Source organism: Aethalodelphis obliquidens, unplaced genomic scaffold, assembly GCF_003676395.1.
Source record: "Aethalodelphis obliquidens isolate GAN/ISIS:26980383/991018 unplaced genomic scaffold, ASM367639v1 scaffold3, whole genome shotgun sequence".
Classification (NCBI taxonomy): Eukaryota; Metazoa; Chordata; class Mammalia; order Artiodactyla; family Delphinidae; genus Aethalodelphis; species Aethalodelphis obliquidens.
Genome location: NW_020837947.1, coordinates 14,229,744 through 14,253,673, shown reverse-complemented (window position 1 = coordinate 14,253,673; position 23,930 = coordinate 14,229,744).

Sequence of the window (23,930 nt, the reverse complement as noted above, 5' to 3'; positions counted from 1 at the left end):
TGTGACCCCATTAGCTCATAAACCCATTTTCAAAGACAGCTCTCTGAGACCTTTCCCGCTCTATGATAATTGATGTACTCAACTTTCCCACAATTTCTTGGGTCAATTTTAGTAATTTACATCTTTCTAGGAAGGTTTGCCAGGAGGTTTTTCATACTGTCTTGGGTTTGCCTGTGTAATTCTCTTAAACACTACTGTTTTCTCATTGTTAGTTTTACATATTTTAATTCTTTCTCTCTTTTGTTTTTTTCCATATCAGGTTTATAAGAAATAGATCTATTTTATTGGTCTTTTCAAAGAAACAGCTTTCAGATTTACTTATTCTTTCTATTTTTTTGGTCTTTCTTTAGCTTCAGGTTTCTCTTAAATTTTTTGGATTTATTTTGCTCATTTCTGATTTCTTAAAATGAGTATTAAATTATATATAGTATATATAATATATACATATATAATGATATTATATAATATGTTACATGATATATTTATCATTTTATATTATTATATATAGTTATATAATATAAAATCACATATATTGTACAATTATAATGATGTCTATATAATATAGATATAATTATACAGATAATTACATTGTAAACATACAATTACAGATATAAAGAAACAATTATATAGGTATTATAATTATATATAAGATATATCATTATATATATGATATATAAAAAAACTTCATTTAACTCAGTTTCTTTTGTGACCCATAAGTTTTGGTGTGAAGCATCTTTTTCATTGCCTTCGAGATAGTTTGAGTATCACCTTTGATTTCATCAGTTCTGAGGTTAGTTAAGTATATATATCCTAATTTTTAAGTAAATTTTTATTTACTTTTTATCCAAGGTTTATTGGATTATTATCAGATTATTTGTTCTGTAAACCTATGCTTTCTCTGCAAAAATTTTTAGCGTATGCTTTGTGCCTAAACTCATAACCAAATTTTATAAATGGTTGATGGAAAAATATTCTGCAGTTGAATCTCAGGATCCCTATATCACTCTCAAATGTAGATAATTGAATGTAATATTGATTTACTTCTAACAGATCTATTGACACCTTTCACCATAATTGCCTTTTAATCAAGTTCTTGCACTTCTAAAGAGCTTTTGCTTTATCTATTTAGCTGTTACGTCGTTTGGGCCCTTCAGTCTACTGATTGTTATACTTCCTTTATAAAAGCTTATCTTTTATGTTACATAATATCTCTCTTTATCTTGTTTGGTCAGTTTTTCCATAAATAATTAAAATGCCATGGTATTCAAGTTACTCTTTTTCAAAGTAGCATAGGCAACTCTGTTCCCATCACGTTGTACTGGGCCTTTGGGTTTATCTTTCTAAGACTGTATGTCTCAACATTGAGTCTATGAAAATAAACTATAAACAATTCCATGTTACTTTTTGCTGTTTTAAAAACCTACCTATCCTCAGTGCGCTTAATTTAGACATTAATTACAGCCAAATGGTTTTTCTCTATTACAAAAGATAGTGCATAATTTTCTATTGGACCCAAGTTACAGTTCTGTTCTACCTGAGATCATCAGACTTACCAGTCCCACTAAATACCCCCCAGACATTGGTGGAGGAACCTGACAATATTAGTAAGACTGCATTAGATTTCCATTCAGAAATCCTACGCTTTCTAAAGAAGAAAAATGTAGAGATGTATTTTTAGACCAGTATCTTCTGAGCCAGCCTTTGAAGTGCTTTGGTGATTTATAAAAAATAAATACTTTTCCTACTCCTAGGCCCATTTTTTATAATTGAAGTATATAGTTGATGTGTAACATCATATAAATTACAGGTGTATAATATAGCGATTCACAAATTTAAATGTTATACTCCATTTATAGTTATTATAAAGTATGGGCTGTATTCCCCATGTTGTACAATATATCCTTGAGCTTATTTTATACATAGTAGTTTGTACCTCTTACTCCCCTACCCCTATCTTGCCCCTCCCCCCTTCCCTCTCTCTACTGGTAACCACTAGTTTGTTCTCTATATCTGTGAGTCTGCTTCTTTCATGTTATGTTCACTAGTTTGTTGTATTTTTTACATGCAAGTGATACTGTACAGTATTTGTCTTTCTCTGTCTGGCTTATTTCACTGAGCACAATGCCCTCCAAGTCCATCCATGTTGCTGCAAAGGGCAAAATTTCATTCTTTTTAAGGCTGAGTAGTATTCCATTGCTTACATATATATATACACATACACACACATATATATATGTATATATATCACATCTTCTTTATCCATTCATCTGTTGATGAACACTTAGGTTGCTTCCTACCGTATCTTGGCAATTGTAAGTAATGATACTTTGAACATTGGGGTACGAGTATATTTTCAAATTAGTGGGGTTTTTTGTTTTTGTTTTTTTTTCAGATTTACACCCAGGAGTGAAATAGGTGGGTCATATGGTAGTTCTATTTTTGGCTTTTTGAAAAACCTCCGTACTGTTTTCCACAGTGGCTGCACCAATTTACATTCCCACCAATGATGTAAGAGGGTTCCCTTTTTTTCCACATTCTTGCCAACATCTGTTATTTGTGTTCTTTTTGATGATAGCCATTCTGACAGGTGTGAGGTGATACCTCATAGTGGTTTTAATTTGCATTTCCCTGATGATTAATGATGTTGAGCATCTTTTCATGTGCCTGTTGGCCATCTGCATTTCCTCTTTGGAAAAATGTCTATTCAGGTCTTCTGCCCATTTTTAATTGGGTTGTTTGTTTTTTCAATGTTGTGTTGTATGAGCTGTTTATATATGTTGGACATTAACCTTGTATTGGTCATATCATTTGCAAATATTTTCTCTCATTCAGTAGGTTGTCTTTTCATTTTGTTGATGGTATCCTTTTCTGTGCAAAAGCTTTTAAGTTCTAGGTCCATTTTTGACCAGTAATATGGAGTATGAAGGTAGGAATAACTAAGGCTATAGGAGGAGAGAGTATAGCGCATGTAACTATTGAGTATCTGTGCATATGACGAGCAGTGCTGTCATTTCCAGGCTATATAAATGAGCAAATACATAGGTATAGCTTACTAAGTGAATGTATGGATTACAAAGTGCTGTTAATTACATGTGAATTCATTGGTCCGTTCAACAAATACTTGTTGAAAGTCTACTGTGTACCTGATTCCAGCCACGCGCTGGTGATGCGGAGGTAAACACGCGTTTATGCTCCTGCTGTCTATTTGACTGTGAATGGCTGCATGGTTAACTCATGGCTTCAGGTGCTGGAACTTATTCTAACAAGTTTCTGAGCTGCTTCGCAAACCAGAAGTCTTTCCTTTTCCTCCTTCTCTTTCTTCTTCTTTCCACCCCCTTTATTACTGTCATAGGAAATTTGAAGTAGAAGGAAAGAAGAAAAAAACAATGTTACATAAATGGTCACTTTTTGGAATAACTCTACATTTATACAGTGTGTCCTCGTGATTTTAAAAAAGCCATCATTTTAGGCTGGACTTTTTAGGATGTTCACCATGCTACCACCATTCGGTAGTTACCTTAAAAAAAAAACACAACACTTCCCCTAAAGTGACTCCTTTACTCACTAGCATAACCTGGCCATTAAATATTAAGAATTGCTTGGAATCCATACATTAAGTCAGGCTATGGTGAAACAAAATTAGCAAAATTCGAGTTGGTGTCAGAAATCAGGTGAAGCTGCGTTGGATAAGGGCCGGTTCGTCAGATTACCATCTGCATATGCGGCTGTGGACCAGGTGGGGGCAGCAGAGAGCGGGCTGAGGTCCAGGATCCTAGGTCACAGGTGAAGGTGGCAAAGGGTTAGGAGACAGAATCAAGGTTTTGACTGTATCTGAGAGGAAGGGAGGAAAGCAAGAGAATTAGAAACTCAACGAAGGTCAGAATTCAGGGAAGCAAGGATTGAAATAGGACTGATGTAAGTCAAGAGCTGGGTGGCGAAAGCAAAGGGAACAGGAGAAACAAGGTGAGTGTGGGTGGGTAGCGGGAGGTGCCAGAGGGAAGCCAGCCTATCTCCCCAACATTGCTTCCAGCACCTTCCCAGCACAGGTCCCTGCTTGGTCCTGCTTGGTCTTCCAAGGGCAGTGGCTCTTAATGGACTGCGATATGGGAGACACCAGCCACGTATCTCTCTGGAGCCGAAATTGCAAGGTTCTTATCTTATTAACAAACATTAAAGTAAGTCGAGTGCACTTGGGACGATCTGGGAGTGATCAGGGTGTGGTGACGTGGCTTTGCTTGTGCTTTTCCTTTTGGTTACTCCAGAGAACTAAAGCCCCCAGCATCCTTCTGTTCAGGTTTTGGAAGATTTTTCACAACCACCCAGGAAATACAGTTCGGTACTCCTGTTTACTTAATGGTCTACTCCACTTGACACATCACGCTCTCCCCGTGTGGTCTTGTCATAATTGTCTTCAAATTGTGCTAATTAACAGAGCCAACACTTGGGCACCATTCCCTCCCCTGACGTGGCACCCTGGCACACTGCATTTAGCACCCCTCGTGGGAAGGCATCCTGGAGATCCCTTATCTGCACCCTCTCCCCATCTACCCCTTACCGCTCATGGAAGCTGCCTCACCAGAGAAACCGCTCTTCAGTAAGGAACATCACCAAGTCCTAGCAGATGGCTGCTTGTCTCAAGACACGTATATTCACCAAAATCCTAGCAGAAGGATTTTAGATAGTCCCTTAGCGCTGATCATAACAGAGTTTGAACCGTGAAAAGCAGTTGGGAAATGCAGACAGAGTATGGAGAAAGAAAGACCTGGGGAGAATACAGGAAAGAGTTCTTGAAAAAGAAAGGAAAATTTGAGTTAGAACATGAAATGATAGGCACTGATTTTCTTGGGAAGATGGACGGAAATTTTGTGGTGCCTGATGACACGGAAAAACAATCAGAAATGGGTGCCTTTTACTCTTAGCTGTGTCAGAGGCAGCTTAACTGCTACTTTGTTGATCAGAGAAATTAACATCTTCCTGCCTTTATCTCTCTTTCTGTAAAATGGGAATTCAAGTGCTTGCTGACGGTGTTTACAAAAGTTTTTAAAGGTAAGAATAGAGAATAGTACTGACAGCCCAGTGGTTCCCTGAGAGGCTGCTGTGAATGAGTGCAAACACATGGAGTATTTCATTAATGAAGTTCAGGGCGTCCGGCTTTTCCTTCGAGAGTAAACCTACGCCCTGTGGTATCCCTTCGGTTTGCATTGTTCTGTCATGTTGTTTGTAAATCTTTGGCGGGATTACCTAGTATTTTGTTCTTTACTGTTTGAAATACTCTTTTAAAAGCTGAATATAGAACTTCAGTCCCTGCTGGGTTGTTCTTTTCCACTTGGAAAAGGTTGATTGATTTTGTTTTTCTTCTGGCCTGTGTTTCTCAGAGGCTTGAAATGAGCATGGCTCTTTCTGTTTACTTCTTCACCCACATTGTCAATAAGAGAATTGCTCTGGGAACAGGGTACGCAGTGTAATTTCTGCAGCAGAGTTTGCAAAGGGAGGAAGTCTTGACATAAATTTGGAATACTGTATTGTTTTAGCTTTGTTTTTTCAGGCGTTGGAACTGTTGCCCGGGAGTTTTTCTTTTCCACTAATGAAGGTTCACACATTCTCTTAAGCGGTACCGTTCAACATGGCAAACCTGTAAAAAAAAATAATGAAAAATATGTTAAAGCAAATGTAATGTAAGAAACAGGAAGTAAATATACAGAAATAGTCATATACAGAAACATGACAACTGGTGATGTCATGATCTGGTTTGATCATGTGTGTACGAGGTACAGGAATGGCCTTGAATGGGACAGATTCATAGAAAACAGTGTCGAAAGATTAATCCAACCCAGGGGTTTGCAACTTTTGCTGCACATTGGATTCACCTGGAGATTTTAAAAAAAATGATGCTCTGGTCTCTTCCCAGAAATGAGAACATCTGAGGGTGTGGTTTAGGCCTAGACATTTGTAAAGACTCGTTAGTTGACAGCCAGGGTTGAGAACTGCTAGTAACCGATGGAAAAATGCCCATTAGAAGTCTCTCCAGGCGAGGGATCTTAGCCTAGTACTAGACACCTGTGTGGACCGATGCACGTTTGTGGATTTTTTCTAGCTGTCAATAGCCTCTTCTTCTGGCACTGCTCCCATACCTTCTGGCTCTTCCTGACTTTCAAAATAATAAGATTTTCTTCAATTGAACTTCTGGAGCACTTAAGATGCTATGAAAATGCTGAGTGAAATGGTATGAAATAGTATTGATAGCCTTTATTTGAACTGTGGTGGAAATATATATATTTTTCAAAGGTCCTGATCCAGTTGTGGAAAGATTGTCTTTGAGAGTGGATGGAATGTCTATTTTGTATCTCAAGGGCAACACTTTCATCCTCGGAGCCAGCTGTCTTCCCCCATGCAATTCAAAGGATGCCACGTGTCCCAGATGGGACCTTTGACATGGCCTAAAAGTTCCCTATTAAAAAGAATTCACATTAGCTTGAAAAGCGATTTCCAGACATTGAGACCTATTCATTTCATTTTATATCTGCTGGTCTGTTACATCCAAAGAAAAGCGCTCTGAGAGAACAGGACTCAGAAGAAGTAAATAAACGCATTTGAGATGAAGAGGGAGGTAAAGCCAGGAACGGGCAAAGCAAACCCAGGTGAAGCCAGGTAATAGGGAGATTATAGGTACCTGAGGGTAGGGAGGCAGAGACCCTGGGCGGCTGAGCAGAAGAGAAGAGAGGCCGGGCTCCACCGTCACCAACCAGGAGCCACTGTCTTCGAAGTTTTAAATACCATCTGTACGCTGATGACCTCCACCCCCCCATTTATATTTCCATTCAAGCCCTTTCTATTGACCTCGATTGTCAACTTATATCCATTTGGGTGTCTAAATTGGCATCTCAAACTTAGCATGTCTAAAGCTGGACTCTAGAACCCTCTCTTCCTCCCACCTGGGCCTACTGGGTCTTCCTTATCTGAGTAAATAACGGCTCCATACTAGGGTTCTGGAGGATGGACCCCAAAAGCCTTGGGGGTGTTCTGGCCTCCTTTCTCTCTCTCACTCCTTGGACGTCATGTGTATCAGCAAGCATGTTGGCTCTACCTTTCAAGTTCACCTAGAATGTAACTACTTGGCCACACTGACCACCACTGCCCTGGTGTGGGCACCCTGGCTTCTCACCTGGGCTGGGGCAGTGGCCTCCTCCCTGGTCCTTGCCCCTCCTGTCTCTCCCCACCCCACCCATAGGTCTGTACTAATCAGGTATTGTGGGCCTTTTCAAACTGGAGTCATGTCATGTCACTCCTGCCCAAAGGCCTCCAGTGGTTTTCCATCACACTGAGAGTAAAAGGCAGTTCCCTTTGGATGGTCCTATACAGCTTGGAGCTCCTGTTACCTCTCCCACCTTTTCTCCTTTGTCTACCCCTGTAGGCACCAATTCAGCCCCTCTAGCTCCACCCTCTTGCCCAGATATGCCTGGGACACTCCTGACCTTGTGCTTTCTACTACTCTGGGCTGTTGCAGACCCGGGACGCTTCTCCCTCACCATCTTCAGGTGGTCACTCAGTGTCATCTCTACGGTCACCTGTCTGATTGCCACACTTAAAGGTCAACCTTGCTTTTGTGCCCCTTGTCCCCATGCCCTGCTTAATCTTCACCTTCACACTTCTTGCCACTTGAGCTTCTCTATCTTATTTCTTAGTTATTGTTTACCTCCCTTCTTCCTCCACTAGAATATAAACTCCACAAAGTCAGGGATTTTGGTCTATTTTGTTTCCTATGTCCCCAACACCTGGAACAATGCCTGGCATTTTATAGGGGCTCAGTAAATAATTATTAGATGAAAAAAAGAAATGAATGGGTGCCCTAGCTAATCTCTTCCCAAGTGACTGGGTTTGCCTTGCTTGTGGCTGAGTCTTGGCCTTATGCCCTAGTCTCCCCAGAAGTGGAACTTCCCACGTCTTGGACAACCTGAGGCTCCATGGCCTATTGTGTGTCCTGCCACCTGGGGCTCTGCCAGTGCTGAGGTCGGTTGTGGTCACTTCCCTGTCCCTGCTCCGTCAGCTAGCTGGGGTCCTTCTCACTCACAGCACTCACACTCCCTCTGTCCCTGCCTCTCCGGACCCACCTCCTGGCTGACACCTCACTTGGGCTCACATTCTCATTTTTCCCTTAAAAAAAGCAAACTCTGGTCCTCATCAGACTGGAGTTTTGATACATTGGTCAACCTCAGGCTTACTTAAGCATCCCTTTTCAATAATTCTTAATGATGCTTCAGGCTGGCTCTGTGCAGCAGAGCCATAAATAAGGCTTCTTTCTAAGGTTGCATTGGAGTGTGAGAAGGTGGGAAAAATGCTTCAGGATGATTGGACTGTGGTTGTTCTGAAATGACTGATGAAAGTGCGTGGTCAAGGGTTCCCACGGCCCCGGTAGGCTCTGATGGGGGAGGGGACAACAGTAGACGAGAGAGGGTCCTGGGCCCACCAGTTCTCCTTTGGCTTCTCTTCATCCTAACATAACCCTAAGACAGCCCACGGCTCTGACTGTTGATCTTGTGATCTAGAGGCTTCTGGGGGCAGGAGTGACCATGGAAACTGGAGGTTGTTTCTGGACTATTTCACAATACTTTTCTCCAGGAAAAAGAAAAAAAAAAAAAAGCCTCATTCTCTTCGTCCCAGGGTTACATAACCTAACATTTCCCTTGCTGGTTGAAATGAATACCCTTTCTTTGCCTGAATAAATAGGACACAAACTCCTTGCGACAGACTGTTTCCTCTGCTCGAGAGCGTCTGCTGGCTCTGGCTGCTTTGGGTGGTTTAGTGGTGACCCACAGCTTGGCTTGGGCCAGTTCTCCTTTCACGGCTCCTCCTTGGAGTGTGGATTCCGGCAAAACACCTTTTAAATGTCTCAACAAACAAAGACCCCCCTGTGGTGACTCTGGAAGACAGGCTCCCTGCGAGGTGCTGGGGCTGTCTGCATCTGGAAATCTGCTGTTGCTTCTTACACACCTCTCTTAAGCGCAGAAACACCACAAGAGGCACTGAAAACGCAGAGGTTACAAAAACCGGTTACAAACCCTCACATGCATATCAACTGTCTGTCCCACCTTTACAGGAAAAATGTTTACCTGCTAAGTTAGTATTCAACCTTGATCTTCTAGGGTTCATTCTGAATGCCAGGGGCTGCTTCATGTTACTGCTTGGTAATTGCTGGCTGGCCCTAAGGTTTTAAAAACAAGATCTCTTTGGAGTTTTACAAGTAAAATGTTAAAAAATGAGAAATGACTATCTCAATTTATTTTAGAAGAAAGGTACAAATTGTAAAACTTTAGTAATTTGGTAAAAGGTGTTAGTTTTGAAAAGAAAAAGTAACCATACAGGCAATGTTAAAAAATTTCAAAGAAACATAATCGTATACGTCACAGCGCTTATAATGATGAGCCCATGCCTTTAGTAGTTCTTAATCTCGTTTAGGCTTCTTAAAGAATCACGTGGAGTTTCTAGACTCCCTTCTCAGAAAAATACACATGTGTTTATGTAGCCAAAAGGTTGGCTATGATTTCAGGGGATTCCAAATCCCCTGGAACCATCCATATAGATCTTTGCTTTGGAAAGTGGAGTAAGCAAACCAGAAAAGGCTAGATGATTTTATAAAAGAGAAATATATATATATATATATATATATATATATATATGTAGTAACCAACCACAATTTGATTGTGGGGAAAATGATCGAACACATTCATTGCCCAAGTGATGGCAACAAAATTATATTCATATTATTAACCCTTTTAAGCACATTTTACACTTACGACGATCTCGTGATCTAAATGATTGCCTTTTATTTTCTGTTATCCTCTTATTTTACTTAATGCCCAAACGGTGTAACTTAAATATGTTATGCCTTGTCTCTGATGTAATTATCTAGTTTTCCTTCTTGTTTTCTATGTTTCATTTTTTTTTTGCTTCATGTCCTTACTTCAAGGACCTTAAAGGTATTAGGCCTTGAGGGAAAATAGTTTCCAGTATAGATTTTTTTTTTAAAGACTTTAATTAATTAATTTATTTTTGCTGTGTTGCGTCTTCGTTTCTGTGCGAGGGCTTTCTCTAGTTGTGGCAAGCGGGGGCCACTCTTCATCACGGTGCGCGGGCCTCTCACTATCGCAGCCTCTCTTGTTGCGGAGCACAGGCTCCAGACGCGCAGGCTCAGTAGTTGTGGCTCACGGGCCCAGTTGCTCCACGGCATGTGGGATCCTCCCAGACCAGGGCTCGACCCCGTGTCCCCTGCATTAGCAGGCAGATTCTCAACCACTGCGCCACCAGGGAAGCCCTCCGGTATAGATTTTGAGGTTGTAGAGGAAGCTTTCTAAACCCAGGCAGAGATGTGCTTGGGGGTTGAGGCTGCTCCGTACTCCTGTAAATGGTCAAGCTGCATTGTTTCTGCTACTTGGAGAGCAAGGTAAATGTAGGTCTCCTAGGCCCCTGGGGATGACAGAGGGATGGAGATTGGGATGAACAGGACTTTCTCTCTCTTCTTTTCCAGTTGAAATTCATTTTAATGAAAAAAAAAGTCTGTGTGTCCAGCACTGTGTGAATTACTGCCATGGATCTAGGTGGAGTATGACACATTCCCAGGTAACCTGCAATTGACCACAATCAGTTGGTGGTAGGAGGTGTGGGAGATGCACAAGTAACTCAGTACCAGACTGAATTTTCATTTCCCTAAGAGTGTTACCAAGTGTTCAGGAAAACTATATTTCAGTTCTGATGCATTAGTTATTAGGTTGTCATACAATTCATCTGTTGAAGGGTCTATCCCTTCTAGACACAAACTCCTTAAGGCCATGTCTATCCACGTTTGCCTGGCATAGAGGAGGTGCTTCTTAAGTACTTGTTACTGCAGGCGACAAGTGCAAGCAATGCTCAGTGGGGATTCAGAGGTGGGTGGGCAATCAGGAAGGGGCCCCCTAGAGAACATGTTCTTTGAGACGAACTTTGAAGAAGTGGTAGGATCATAACTAACCCAGACAGGGAAGAGGTCGATACATAAGTGTGGGATACTGGGAGCAGGGAACGAGGCCACCTGACCAGAGCTTGAGGCTGAAGAGGTGGGCTGGGACTGGATTCTCGGGGAGATGGTGAGTGGTTTGCACTTAATTTGCTCGTGTAGTGACATGACGACGATGATTAGTCAGGAAGGTAATCTGGTGAAGGTATGTTCAGTGGACCAGAAATAGGAGAGGCTGGAGGCAGTCAGATGCTATTAGGATGCTATTGCAATAGTCCAGCTCAGAGCTGAAGAAGGCTTGAGTAGTAACATGACGAAGGAAATAGAAGGGATGGAGGCTGGAGATGTTTTGGGGACAGAGTCTGAAGTTCTTGTAATCCATAGTTCCCTAGAATAAACCAGCCCAGGAAAAAAAATAGGATGAAAACAATAGGAAAATAATATTGTTCTCGCTCTGTTCTCCATCAACTCTTTTTTTTTTTTTTACAAGCTGAAGTCCTATCAAATTCTTCCTTCCTGTGTCCCCAGATGAATAAGCAGTTGCTGCTGAACTTGCCCCAGGTGTTGAGAGTCACTGCAGGCCTGCTGAAGCCAAGGCGGTTGCCGCTGGTGCCAATCAGAGGCGCCAATGAGGGCTGGTTCACCTGCTGCTTAGGTGGCCGGATCCTCAAGTGGGGAGAGCAGCTCGCTCCTAGTTGTCATGTGGTTTAGGAATCAAGGCTTCCCTTTGCTCTCAATGTCTTACAGAGATTTTTCTTCTGCTTTTTATAGCAGCCTGTTCTTGCAGTACACTTGACAAACAGTGACAAATCTGTGCTGTATTTAAAAACCCTTTTCCTCTGGCCCTGGCTCCTTGGCCTTGCATGACATTTGTGGGGTTCTCTTTTCCCCTTAGAAGTTCTCCTATTACTCCATGAAAATAAACTCCTGGAAGGGCCAACCTTCTCCGAATGCTAGTTGAGACCTTGCTTCCCACCAAGGAGAAGCGTGTGTGTGTTTGTGTATCTGGCAACCGAGACGGATGGGGTTGAGCAGTGGTCAGGGACTGGTGTCTGGGGAGAAGATGGAGGGGCAGGGACTTGGGGGAGTAAGGAGGGTCACGGAGAGATTTTCTTTGCTCAGCAGAGTGACTAGCTTTTCCACTTTTCTTTTTTTAAAGATTTAAAAAATTTTTTATTTATTTAATTTATTTTTGGCTGCATTGGGTCTTCGTTGCTGTGTGCGGGCTTTCTCTAGTTGCAGCGAGCGGGGGCTACTCCTCGTTGCGGTGCACGGGCTTCTCATTGTGGTGGCTTCTCTCGTTGTGGAGCACGGGCTCTAGGCACGCGGGCTTCAGTAGTTGTGGCACGTGGGCTCAGTAGTTGTGACTCGCGGGCTCTAGAGCGCAGGCTCAGTAGTTGTGGCACACGGGCTTAGTTGCTCCGTGGCATGTGGGATCTTCCCGGACCAGGGCTCGAACCCATGTCCCCTGCATTGGCAGGTGGATTCTTAACCACTGCGCCACCAGGGAAGCCCCTAGCTTTTCCACTTTAAACCATGGTATTCTTCAGATGCTATTTCCTTTGTCACCCCTATCAGTATAAAAGCCCATTTATTCTTCTACCAGAAGTTTTTTCAATAATTATTTCTTCACATGGGATGTTTGTGACTTGCTATATATCTTTTTCTATATAAAGAAGAGGCATGTGATTTATGAAGGGAAATTTTAAAGGCCTTTCTAGAGATGAAGGGTAAGGTTTAATTGAATTTGTTATCTTTTTGCAAAAGTATTTTCTGCCTAACATCTTTGTTATCTGAAGGAAGTTGGTCCTTCTTTTTTTTTTTTTTTTTTCTTTTTTGAGAAAGAGACTATCTTTATCCCTGTAAGCTTCAACTAGAGAGTTTCAATTTGAGTCACCAGGTATTGGTTCTATTAAGGCTCTGTTTTCAAATACCCTGGACCTGTACATTGAAAACAGGACTGCTGGCTAGTCTGCCTTCTGCTACACAAACTAGCACCTGTGATCCGGGATGAGTGTTTTAGTTACAGGTTTTTATGGCAAGGAACAGAGACTCCCTTGGATACCTGGTAATAAGGGTTATGGAAGAATTTGTGTGACATTCACAACCCGGCCAGTGACCAACGCAGCTGTACAGACCCTGCCATGCGCTCATGGGCCCAGAGCCCCATATTTGTTCATCTTGGCCATTGGATTTCTCTGTCCTCACGTAACTTCATTTGCTAAGGGCCTTTGCTAACTGTGGCCTCCAGTCTACCCCAAGACATCCTTCCTGCCTGTGTGTCTTGCTATCTCAGTCTAGATTTCCAAAATTCATACATCCTGAGAGCTGAATATGATTGGTCAAATTCATCTTTTCACATTAGGCCATGTCCTTGGTTCCCGCCTATCTGGATTAGATGCTTAACTCTGATCCAATTGGCTCTATCTGAGGTGGGGCTGAGGATCATGTGGATGTGACTTGGTTGTCTAGGCAACAGGAGCTGAGGGCAGGGCAATTGCCCTTAGAGAGCTGAGTGAGTGGGTGCTTGGGTACTGACTGGTGTCTCAAGGCAGAGTTTCAATTTTGATTTCTCTTCACGAGGCCAACTGAATGTGCAGGGCTGCCTTCAGAATCCGATGAAGTCATACGTAGAGCGCCGCCCAAAGCAAACATCTTTGCTAATAAGGGCAAACAAAGAATTTGGACAATTAACTGTGTAATTGAGTCACAAACTCTGCTATTGCCTGGGGCATCAGACAAAACCACTCCAAATCAAAAACCTGAGTTTTATTTTAACCTGAATCACCCAGATCACAGCAGAATTTTGCTTGAATGACCCAGACAGATTGCATCAATTTTCTGCTTTACTTTGCTTGTGAAGACCAGGCTGTTAGTGATCACTTCTGGAATGAGAAGTATTTAAAAAAAAAAAAAATGTTGGAACCTGGAAAGATCTAGAACTTCCTTGTTCTGTATTTCTTAACAAACAGCATGCCACTTAAGGGAATGTGTATGTTGATTTTTAAAAAGTAAAGGTATAGTGGATAACCTGACTTCGATGAAATAAAAGGCTTCATTTTTCACTTGTAAAATGCATGTGAGGGAATTAGGCATAAAGGTGTGATACTTCTCTTTGAATTATACTTATGAGATTAAATTTGCACCGTGTTGGTTTCAATTACACTGTATCACGCTGCTTCCCTTACATTGTTCTTTTCTTCCTATTTGTTTTTTCATTATTCAGTCTATCTAACAATGGTGAACACAATTTAATTAGAAACTTTTCCTCAAAGGAGATTTTTTTTTTCTAGAAGAAAGCACAGAATATTTTAAAACAATGTCAGTCCAAGCAGACATTTTTATTTTTAGTGTTTTCATTAGCATGATAAACTTTAAGATGATTCATAGTAACCTTTCTATATCAATCTGTAGAAACATGTTCTTACCCATTCACTGATAACTTCTCAATTTTTTCTTCCAATGATACACGTAAAACATTTGTGTTCCCACCATGTGCTGGTTTTGATTCTGCAGTGGAGTGTTAAAAGCTTTGGTGATTGAGTCAGACCACCTGAGTTTGAACCATGACTCCAGCTATAAAATGTTGGGGTAGGTACTTAACCTTGGTATCCTACGGTTTCCTCATCTGTATAATGGGTTTGCAATGGTACTTACCTCATTGAGTTGTCGTGAAAGTGCTTAGAATAGTATTGACCTCTAGTGCCTGCTCAGAAGGCTTTTGCTGTTATTTGTACTCTCCCACTTGAGAAAGCACATATTAGAATACAAATGAATGTCAGTAATAGTCTTTGAAGGATGATTGACCTAATTTTTATTTTATCTGAATTGTATATTATACATTTAAATTTTCAGAATTCACTGGATGTCCTATTTTGAGAAATGTTGCTCTAAATAATTTTCTTCTCTGTACTGATGTGCACAACTGATTTTAACAGGTGGCTAAATGCTATTTGAAGAGCATACCTCACCCATTCTGACAAATCAAATAACTATAGGATTTAATTAATTTAGAAAAAAATATTTTGCTTTCAAAATGTTTTAAGTGTTCAAAACATTTTAGTAAATAATTTACCTTTTGCCACAAGTCATAATAAAAATAATAAAAAGCTAATAAAACTGCCACAATGCATTAGTATACATGATGCGTTTTTTGGTAAGTGCATCTTGTTGAAATTCTATGTTTCTTAAGTCAAAATGAAATACTTTACATATTACCTAAAATATATCCTGCTCTATGTGGAAATTAATCTCAGACAAATTTGCATATTCAAATTATTTTACAGGCTAACTTGCAAGTATAGAGATGATGGAAGACAATTAAGAGCCTTTATTTCTAAATGTTTTAAAGCATTGATTGTGAGAATTTTGATTTTCTCTCCTAAGCCAGTTTTGAGATGCATGGCTTGCCCTACAGATGTCAGCCTGCACTTGGAGATTCTAGAAAGCCCATGAGCAAGAGAGCCTCCTCTTCTTCAACCTCTCTTCCACCATTCTCACTTGCAGAAAAACCAGCCTTTCTTCGGACTTGAGCAGAAAAATCTAATATGTTCAAAAAAAAATCCTTTAGAATACATACTACCCATGCAAATGAAACAAAACAGAACATGCCACAAACTCTTAAATGGCTGGAGGAAAGCCAGCTGTTCCTGGGAAGATCAGGTGGCAGAGGAATGGCTTCAGAGTCAGAGAGAAGCTAACCTCTGCAGGATACTGAAGTCCAGAACCTAATTCATCAGTGACCAGACATGCAGAGTCCTTGAGTCAATGCTGAAAGAGAAAGATACGAAAACGCTCACCAAACAGGTGTCCCGACTCCTTAACTAATCTGGGATCAACAAAATTGATGTGCTGAATGAATCCTTGATTGTTATTATTTTTCCAACTCAGCATGCCTGTCTAGACTTCAAGCTTCATTAGTAGCAAAGAGAAAATCAGCTGGATTACATTAAAAAAATTTTCAGGCAGATTAACAGATGACTTACACCCTTGTGAGACGTCTACCTTGACCCAAGTGCTAAGATAGTTAGAAACGGGCCTCATGTGGAGAAAGAAAGGCCACCCCCTCCTCTCTTTTGTACGGGAGATGTTTCCACTCCTAGTCAAATGGTGGTGCTAGTTCTTTATTTTTGAGTTCCCACATTTCCTAATTTCATGGTCATAACAGCCTCCTGTCTACTGCCTCAGAACAGCTTTCACCAAAACTGAAAATAAAGGCTCCATGCTCAGAAGCTCCTTACCGGGCTTGAAAGGTTAATGTTCCTTTCCCTTGCCCCTTCTATAGCATAAGAAGACAGTCTTTCAGTGACATTCTTCTCCTCAAGTAGGTACTCCTATTTCTTCTTCTCAATATATTTTTTTCTTTTTGTTATATGTGCTACTATTTACAAGCATGATGTAACTTTAGAGCTTCCCTCTCCTATGAAAAGATGTTCATTTTTCTCTTAATGCTCCAGGGATATTTTGCAAAGTTACTGGCAAGCATTACTACGACGTTAAAATGTTAAATCTAAACTTGGTACAGTGAAAATTCACTTTTCGAATAATATTCAGCTGAGTCAGAGGGCAACCCGACTACCCTTTTCTTAGTACAGCACTGACAGGCTGTCTGCCTGTCCCAGATAACGCCTATTTATTTGATCCAGCTCTAGCTAGGAAGTTCTGGATTATTGGAATGCAGCAGAATCTCAAAAGTTATTAATTGGCCTGATCACGGACTAGCATGAACACGCTACCTGTTTTCTTAATCTTTGGTGCCGTAACTTATGTGCGTTTGAACTAAGCAATCTGAATAAGCCATTATTTGCTTCCTGGAGGCAGTCAAGTTTTCTGAAAAGCTACGCCATCTAGCAAAATCCAAAAGTCAGCCACCCTGTCCTTAAAGTGCCCTGTGATTTCAGGTAAGTTCTTTGGGGTCTTGCTGCCTCAGTTTGCTCCCCTGTAAAAAACTCCCGGTCGCTTTTTACAGGGGATGGTATGCACATAAATGCCTCCCCACCACAAGCAGAGTGCTACTTGAGTAATGATGTGGCAGTCACAAAGGACAGGGCAGCCTACTTTCATTTTGGTTAGAGGAATTGCCACACGTTTCAGGAAATGCGCGTTGAGTTCTAAGTTTTGTGCTGTGTCAAGAGGGTAACCAGTTTTTGCTCTCCCAGACATGCCCATAGAAGCCAACATGATTTTTTTTTTTTAACCTTAATGTAAGGATTGGGCTGTATCAGAACTTGGATCACGGCAATGATTCCTGTTCAAAGGTGCCAGATTTCTATTGGCTTTCTGGGCCAGATCTAATAGGTTTGCAGAGCAACTCCACGTACGAGGTTGCTGGGAAACTCATCTGGTTTTGAATGCAATGTATGTATCACATATATCATGTATATGGTGTATATTAATGTTGAGAGTGAACTTATGAAGATGAGGTAGAAGAAGTATTTGAGTTGTATCTTAACATGAACCGAGAGACAAAGGAAGGGAAATTAGGTGGGCACTTTTGAGATCTAGGCTTCAGACCCCATTTCTACTCCTTACACCCCCTTCTTATTTCTCCAAAGCAAATGTTTGCTCCAATTTTGTGAATATCCTACAAAGACTGCTCACTAGGCTTTAACACACGTGGCTACACTATTCCAGAGGTTAGATGTAATACCATACAGAGTGTTAGATTTTAAAGAAATTAGGAATAAAAATAATGTAATTATCAGAGATAACATGGAGGGGGAAAAAAGCAAAAATTTGAATATGAATATAAGGGTCATATTTCCTAGCAGGGTATTTTTCTTAGACCCTTGGAGATATTTGTTTTGTTTTATGGCAGGAAAATGATAAAGCTCAGGCATCTCAAACTTGCAGCAAGGACAAAGTGCAACAATTATCTTTCACTTCGGTTAACTCTATCTTTCATTCAGTTTAGGATGTAGAGCTAACTGCCTCCTTCCTTCTTCCTAGCACCCACTCCAAACCTCTCTACAATATAAATATTTGCACCGCATGTCTGCTAAACATTTTTATGAGGTTTTCTATAGCTTCTCTGAGTATCTGTCTGTATTCATTGAGTCCAGTTGATCAGAACAACTGCTGGGGCTGAGGGCCTGGTAGTTAGGCTTCGGTTTGCCAGAAACAGAGAACAGCTCTGGTTTATGGTTGCAGATTGGCTGCAAAGATTAATAGGCAAGGATGAGAGTGACCCACCTCTGAACACACCATCCACAGTTTTGTAAAATATTCATAGCCATGTTTCACCCGTACTGGTTGAGAAGTGGTCCTGCCCATTACTATTACACCCTGCCCAGAGTGTAATAAAGTGCTAGTTTTCGATGCAGGTACTTAACAGGTGGCTTTTGAGGAAGGTGATGGTGAGGACGGTGAGCTTGCCTTCTGGGCAACATCTCAGTAGACTTCCTCTGGGTCATTCCCACTGGACCCCGACAAAACCTTGCACATCAATGAGTTTATGATTCTTTCTAAGGAGTGTCAAATTTTTTTCTTTCACAATCTGGAAGAGTCAGGATGCAGAGGCTTGCATCATCTATAAAAATATCTTGCTGGAAAGCTTCTGCTCAGGTCTCCCCTAGCAGGAACTCTCTGGGGAGGATTCAGATACTCAGTAGTTCAATTCAAATCCACAGGAGACTGCTGGGTCCAAGCCATAGCTCCCATCACCTTCCAGTTGTGATACTTAACCTCTGCCCTCAAAGTTCTCATCTGCAAAGTAGGGATAATAAGAGTGGCCACTGGATATAATTGTGTGGAATAAATGATATTAAACCACTCAATGCGGTCCTCACGTGTTAGAAACTAAATATAATGAAGTCATTTTTATTCCAAGCCTAGTACAGTATCTGATAATAGATGTTGGAGGAATAAATGACCAGACCTCATGGTCAGTACCACAGACACTAGGAGTTTGCATCCATTGGACCATAACAGGGAACTTGACCTGAAAAAAAAGGCAACAAATGCAGCCAGCTGAGCATGCCACGGTTGCAATGCTGCTGCTTCTGTAATGAGCATAAAGTGTTGGAAGAGAAGGTGCAGAAATCCTTAATATCCTACCCTCCATCATGACTTCTTTTCCTTTGTGACCCTAAGGATAGTCACATCCATTTGTGATAAGAAGAGTAGCAAAGAAAATGGGCAAATGCTTGCTGAGACAAGTATGTATGAAACTTGGTACAAATGCTTCACATTCATTTTGCTGTCCAAAGAAGTGTTTTGCTTGGTGGTTGGGCAAAACCTGAGTCTATGCACGTGTGGAGTTGTACCCTGACTTCTCATTCAGTGTGATGCCAAAGACCTGGGATGGTCTCTCCCTCACTGGCTGTATAACAAATACTTCATGCCCATGAGGTGGTAGGGACAGCAATTATATTGAATATTAACAATTCCTGTTTAGGGAGCTCTTGTTTTGTACAATGCTTTTTAAAGGCATGATCACATTTAATCCTCACTACAGCCTCAAGTGGTAAACAATAGTATGATTCCAATTTAACAATTGAGGACACTAAGGCTTTGCAAAGTTAGGTAAAGTGTCCAATGGTAGATGGCTTTATAAATGACAGTTCTAAGACTTGAAGATAAGCTTCTCTGTTTCCCAAGCCCATGCTCTCAGTCATCATTTGACAAAATATTCATTTCTAAAGTTTTTGATCATTATGATCCTTGCCTTGGAGAAGCAAGTTGAGCATCTAGGGCTGACAAGAGATAATATCATACCCTCTCCAGGCCTCGGTATCTTCATCTATAAAAGGGGAATAATGATATCTGAGTTACAGAAGTTTTATGGCCATTCATGAGGATTAAATTAAATAATGGACGTAGAAGACCTTTATAAAAAGTTCAGTTTTATGAAATACAAGTTTTACATATGGAATGCATGAATAATGACTTAGTTACATGTCTAATCTTGTCACCATGTGAATGAGAGTGGCCCTGGTGTGGGGCTATCAAGTGGGTATGAGAGGTGGGTTGGTTTATGTTCCAAAGACCTGAGAGTGTGTGCAGTGGTGGAGGTGTGGGTGGAGAGTCTTGGCCTCCGGAGCATGTGGCAAAGCTTGTGAATAGGGTGGGCAGAAGGGGTGGGGCTTTGGCAGGATAGTGGCAGGTAGGCTGGGAGTCAGCCTGTTCCCTCTCTGAGTAATCCTCGCCCGGGGGCATCCCTGCAGTGTTCGGGATGCTCTCTGACTTCTCTGAGAAGACAAGTGGCTAGGAGCTGCCCTTGCCATTCTGTTGTAAAAAACCACAAAGACTGGTTCAGCAGCACACCTGGAGCTTCATTTTCCTAACCCCGGCCTCCGGGAGCTTCAGCTGACTTCACTCTTTATAGCCATCCCCAACTCTCCATTCTTTGAGGTTTCCTGCTAAGAATGAATACAAATGGGGCACAGTCTTCCACCTTCTCTTTCTCGATGCCTTGAAGAAAACGCACAGCCCCTTGTGGGAACTCGCAGTCACCAGGGGGAAGAGACAGGCCCCAACAAAATGACAGCTTAGGGAAACTGACAAGTGTAAGACTTGCTAAGTCTGAGTAGTTATGGCTCCTGGTCTAGGTCCTTGCCCTTTGCTGGGATAGTAGATTGCCACTGGGGTTTTGGCATTTCTTTTTCCTCTGATTCCATCAAACTGTTCTCTTATCAGATAGCCAGCAGCTGAGCAAGCTCTCCAAACATACCTCTTCCTCTAGGTTGGTTCAGGAGCCCTTCAAGCACTTTCACAAATGGATAATCTGCATTTCTGAGACCCTTCCTCCCTCTGCTGTTCGTAGAAATCGTCTCAATGGGGTATTTCCTTTCAGAATTTCTAAAAAGATACAAAGAAATCTGCAAGTAATTTTGAGTTTATCTCACAGAAAACATTTGTCTTTTGTACGCTCATCTTTATTTACTATGGCCATCATCTGTCAGCGTTCATTTCCTTAAAACCATGTACAGTAAATAAAGACGGTCACATCACATCTGATAATCCATTTTAATATACTTCATTTTAAAACTATGTGACAAATACAGATACAAATTTCTTTCTGTTTTTTTTTTTTTTGCTTATCTTTGTTTCTATAATTAACAAGTGGAACTGGTACCACTCAAGACAAAAGGACGTAGGTGGCTGCCTCTGTACCTTTTAGCAAGAAACACAAAACTCTTCCCCAAAGCCTTTTACCTCACCTCCAGGCTCCCCTTGCATCAAATTTTACTAAAGGATATTTAGAGATTAGGGTTACTCAGAATCCAATACAGTTCAACTTGATACACACTGTTAATTTTTTCCCTGATTTTATTTAAGGAATGAGCTGTGGTGTATTAAGGTCTGTCCAGAGTCTCTGCTCCCAACCAGACTGAGAGTGCCTCAAGTGCAATGATGGGCTTTGTGCCGGCTTCACTCTAGTGCTGTGGGAGGTCCTGAGATGTTCGGTACATAATTGTGTTCGAGAGAGCCTGACATATTCCTTGATCCTGAGGTACAATGTTGTATGATAGATCTCTAGAGCTTACTTAACTGAAACTTTATGTCTATTGATTAATAACTCCCATTTCCTCCTCTCTCCAGCCCCTGTAACCACCATGCCAGTCTTTTTTTTTTTTTTTTTTTTTTTTTTTGCGGTACGCGGGCCTCTCACTGTTGTGGCCTCTCCCGTTGCGGAGCACAGGCTCCGGACGCGCAGGCTCAGCGGCCATGGCTCACAGGCCCAGCCGCTCCGCGGCATGTGGGATCCTCCCGGACCGGGGCACGAACCCGCGTGCCCTGCATCGGCAGGCGGACTCTCAACCACTGCGCCACCAGGGAAGCCCCACCATGCCAGTCTTTGATGTTATGAATTTGACTATTTTAGATACGTCACATAAGCAGAATCACGCAGTACTTGTGTTTCTGTAACTGGCTTATTTCACTGGTCCAACCATATTGCCACATATTGTAAAATTCACTCTTTTTAAAAGGCTGAATAGTATTCCATTGTATGTATATACCACATTTTCTTAATCCATTTATCTCTTGGTGGACTTTTAGGTTGTTTTCACGTTGAACAAACTATTTTGAATAGTGCTGCAATGAACATGGTTATGCTAATATCTCTTCCAGATCCTGGTTTCAATTCTTTTGGCTGTATACCCAGAAGTGAGATTGCTGGGTCATCTGGTAGTTTTATTTTAATTTTTAAGAACCTCCATACTGTTTTCTACAGCAGCTAAACCATTTTGCATTCCTCCCAACAGTGTGCAAGGGTTCCAGTTTCTCCACATTCTCGCCAGTACTTGTCTTTTGTGTTTTTGATAATAGCCATCCTGACAGGTGTAAGTGATATTTCATTGTGGTTTTGAGTTGCATTTCTCTGATGATTAGTGATGATGAGTATTTTTTCATGTACCCACTGGCCATTTGTATGTCTTTGGAGAAGTGTCTATTCAAGTTCTAAGTCCCTTAAAAAATTGGATTGGCTTTCTGATATTGAGTTGTATGAGCTCCTTACCTATTTTGTAGATTAACTCTTTATCAGATATTCGGTTTGCAAATATTTTCTTCCATCCTATGGGTTGTCTTTTCACTCTGTTGATTATTTCCTGTGCAGATGCTTTTTAGTTTGATGCAGTTCCACTTGTTTATTTTATTTTTGTTGCCTGTGCTTTTGGTGTCATATCCAATAAAATATTGGCAAGACCAATGTCATGCAACTTTCCCCCATTTTCTTCTAGGAGTTTTACAGTTTTAGGTCTTACAGTTAAGTCTTCAATCCATTTTGAGTCGATTTTTGTTACTAGGTAAGATAGCATCCAATGTCATTCTTTTCCATGTGGATATCCAGTTTTCCCAACACCATTTCTTGAAGAGCAATCATTTCCCCATTGTGTATTCCTGGCAACCTTGTTGAAGATCAATCAACTGTGTATGTGCTGATTTATTCAGGGCTCTCTATTCTATTCTGTTGGTCCATATGTTTGTCTTTATGCCAGTACAATACTGTTTTGATTACTGTAGCCTCATAATATTTTTTGAAACCAGAAAGTGTTATGTCTCCAGCTTTGTTTGAACAAGTCCAATTTTGAGGCTCCATTTCCCTCATCAGTTGAATGAAGGCATTGGACTAGGGGAGCCCTATGGTCTCTGTGGCCATGCTTTATGATTCTATAGTTCTTGCTTTCAGCAGTCTCCACTTAGAACAGTGAATTGAGATATTATATAAGCACAGTCAAACCCATGGGCATCTATGCTGGGAATAAAAGACACGTCATCATTCCATTGATTTAGGACTCTAACCAGAAAAAGAAGACTCTGATATCTCTTGCGGCTGTCTGAAGTGTTTTATGCTTATGAATCCAGTGATCTGAGGATAAAGGGAAGGGGTCAGATTGTGCTTTCTTTTTGCCTCTTTTTTTCCTTCTCTTCTAAGGGTAAATAAAAGGCAAGGATACCAATTAAAAGAAAAAACAAGAAAAGGCAACGACTTATTGGAGGTTGGGAGTTGGGGGGGGGAGCACACTAAATAATTTAATTTCAGTTACAATAAATCTCAAGTGATAATACTCCACTCCTGAGAATGCTCCCTGGTGGACCATGCCTGGGCATCGTATTTTAAGTAGAAAAGTACAGGGACAGGGTGACATCATAATATTCAGCACGAAGAACACTGCTCACATTGGTTTGCTGATGTATTCCTCCAGATTACTTAGGCTTCACAGATCCAGCAAAGAGGTACTTCAAGTCTAGTTTGTGGAGGAAAATATTCATAGAAGAGTGTTGTTTTCTAGGAAACGAAAAAGCAGAAAGCAAAGGTCTCCTGCTTACTATAGCATTCATGTTGCATAAGCAATATTAATATGGTTGAATATTCATCATTCAGAGCAGTTCACAAATTATTCATGTTCAGACTACACAGGGCCCTTGCTTCACACTCTTCTCACCATCTGGATTCTATCCATTTTACTCCTCCCTCAGCCCTTGGAATAGAAGCGAA